The sequence below is a fragment of the Lactuca serriola genome, chromosome 5 (assembly GCF_051521515.1).
Source record: "Lactuca serriola cultivar US96UC23 chromosome 5, Lser_US96UC23_V15, whole genome shotgun sequence".
Lineage (NCBI taxonomy): Eukaryota > Viridiplantae > Streptophyta > Magnoliopsida > Asterales > Asteraceae > Lactuca > Lactuca serriola.
Genome location: NC_136412.1, coordinates 65,365,929 through 65,369,377, shown reverse-complemented (window position 1 = coordinate 65,369,377; position 3,449 = coordinate 65,365,929).

The window sequence follows — 3,449 nt, the reverse complement described above, 5'->3', positions numbered from 1 at the left end:
TGAGGTATAAAGCCATAAACTTTCCTCATGTATGCTTAGATCTAGTGTAGTTTGGTTTTGGAGTTATTTTGGTCCCAAGCATAGAGCTTTATGGTTTAAATCCGATTCCTAGACTTAGAGTTGCCACTCTTAGTCCTAAATGAGTCCATAAGGAAGAAAGTTGCCATCTTGGATGTCTTATTGGGTTCATGCATGAGTTAAGATCATTTGTATGAGAATAGAATTACATTTTGGAGTTTGGATTATTAGGGTCATGTAAAGTCACCAAGTCAGTGACTTTATTGATTAATACGTTGCAGAGGACCTGGATCTGTGTTTATAGCCTGTGGAATAGAGTATTAAGCACTTAATGGGAAAAGTGACTTAACAGTGGAGTATGCTGGGCGTAAATGAATGTACGCGTAGCGTACACACCATTTAGCCAGTATGCTTAGCGTACAGAGGAGTACGCCCCGCGTACTCAATAGATATGGGCTTGGCATGTTTTGGGCCTCGGATTGGGCCATGCATTGGATTTTAGTTCTTTGGACCTTAGTGGGCCATTAGAAGTCAGTTAATTTGGGCCAAGAATATGTTTGGGCATAGTGGAAGGCCCATTGGAGGTGTAACGTTCGTGTTTCTAGGCTAAGCATTAAAGACGATTTAATAGTCTAGGTCAACTTTGTAACATGTTTTGAAGTAATAAGAATGAATTATGTGAATTTATGTGCCTTATATTTAATTATGATGATATAATAAATTAAGGAAAAAAATAAGCGTCAAAAATAAATGTTAGATATAGCTGATATCTATGAAAAAAAGTTGTAGTGGTTGAAACAAGGATTCCGGAGATATAAAGAATACCGAAATCCGAGTTATAATGAAGAAGTTATGATATGTCGAAGTTTCGCGACAGAACCGGCACGACGCTGTGTGACGTAAAAACTAAATTTACGATAAACTAGTTTTAGCATTAGTGATCTAAACGAAAGTCGTAGTGTTCATTAAACAGAGAGTGTGTGTAAAAAGAACGCCCAAATATGACTTCGTATGAGGAAGTTATTATTTTTCTAAGTTTCAGATTAATAGTATGTAGCCCGAAACTCGAATTTTAGATCGAGTTATTTTTAGCCGAAACAACCTAAACGAGAATCGAATATCTTGTTGATAGTAGTTCAATGGTAAAAAGAAAGACGAAAACGAATGTCGGATGAAGGAGTTATGAATTTTGAATAGACTTTTCCTGTCCCGTCCTGTTAAAAATATAACTTTAAAAATAAATTCAAAATTAGCCGACGAAGTCTAAACGAAAGTTGTAGAGGATAGTCTCACCTACGCGTGGATATAAAGAATGCCAAAAACAGAGCTCGTATGCGAAAGATACGGATTTTTGAAGTTCTGGGCACAAACTTCAAGGTTGGTCTCAAGGAGTACGCCCAATGTACTTCGCACGTATTCGATCCAGAGTTAGCCAGGTCACCCTTCCTTCGCTAAACACATATCTTGACACGTCTGAGGCATAAGAACAAAACACAAGCCATGTTTACCTCATACGCCCAGCGTACGAGGGTACGCTTAGCAGAAGAACCGAACACAAGCCACGTCTACCTCGCACGTATTCGATCCGAAGTCAGCCACGTCGCCCTTCCTTCGCTAGACACGTATCTTGACACGTCTGAGGCACAAGAACCAAACACAATCCATGCCACCCTTCCTGGCAGCTACGCCTAATGGATAATATTGGCAGCTATGCCTAATAGATACAACATAATCCTGGCAGCCGTGCCTAAAGGATAGTATCGGCAGTTGCGTCTAATAGAGAACGCCATAATCCCGACAGTTGCGCCTAGATGATAATATTGGCAGCCGCGCCTAAAGGATAACATTGGCAACTGTGCCTAATAGATGATATTGGCAGCTACGCCTGGTTGAGAAGAAAACAATCCTGGCAGCTGTGCCTAAAGGATAACATTGGCAGCTGTGCCAAATAGAGAACATTGGCAACTGTGCTATTGGCAACAATCCACTTTGTGCCTATTCCTTAGGACAATCCTTTGGAATGAATGAGTGAATGATAGAGGATTCTTAGGGTGGAACTCTAAGAAACTGCAGAAGTATCCCTTAAGCAATATCATTACCCCGATGATGATCCTTAGGCTAGGTCCCTTATGATAGGTGTTTAGGGACGTAAAGTGAGGATAACGGGAACGGGTAATCAGGGTTATTGTTGGTTGATGAAATTAATAAATTTATTGTTGGTTGATGAAAATTAATAAATTTATTTATTATAGGTTGAAAACCCTATATGCTCACCAGGCTCCCAAGCCTAACCCACTCAGTTTTCTATATTACAGGTAGTGGAACAAGAGCATAATTGGACGATGACGAGGGATTTTGGATTATAGGCTAATACATATAAATAACTGTTGTAAGGCCTATATTGTATTGTTTATGCTTTTGGTCTGTATCAATATGGACATCCCGAGTTTTGTGATGAAATGAAAAATACATTTCTTTAAGAAATGCTTTGATTATTTTTTTTATCATATTTTCTTTTAGGAACAAATTCCTCAACACCTTTTGAAAGATTACTCTGATTTTATTTTAAAAGCATAAACGAAATCGGTCTTTTCTGGCCGAGAAACTTGGGGATGTCACAGAGGGATTGGGCCTAATTTAGAAAATTGGGCCACTAGTGGGCCACTAGTGTGCTTGGGAAGCCTACCTAGTGTTGGGCCTTTTTTATTATGGGTTTGGGCCTTAGATAAGGACCAAGTGATGTTGGGTTATGAGCATTCTAACAGTCCTAAGTGTACATGCAACCCTAAATACCTTGGATCTATGTTTTCTCTATTATACATGCAAATATGAACTTTCCAAGGTATTCATCCTAACTAGCATAATAACATTGATTCATATGAATATAACAAGTTAGAATTACATACCTCTTTGATGTATAATGTCTTCATGAAGCTTGAGTGCCTAGTGCCCCAAGTGTGACACCTCAAATGGTTCATACAACACCAAATACACATGGAATGACTTGAGAGAAAACCCCACTTCATGAAAATCGGCTAGCCATTTCTCATCTCACATATATTGGCCAATTTTTCCCAACAATATGATCTTTATATAGTGTCACAATTAGGGTAAACCCTAATTGTCATGGATTTCCATTTCCTTGGATCCATGGGTTCAAATACACCATGGAGCATCCTATGGGTTTTAGCCCAACTTGATAATCCATGGAGTCTTAGCCCAATATACAAGTATGGATGATTTACACAATCAACCCATATATTTAATTACTGTTCTTTTGATCACTTAATTAATCCTATATTAATTCTTGATCAATACTAATTAAATAATCTTATTATTATATTAGAACTTATAATATATTAATAAACCATAACTATTATTTCTCTCATTTTAGTCTATCCAAATGCAAGATGCCATGCAAACCAAATGGA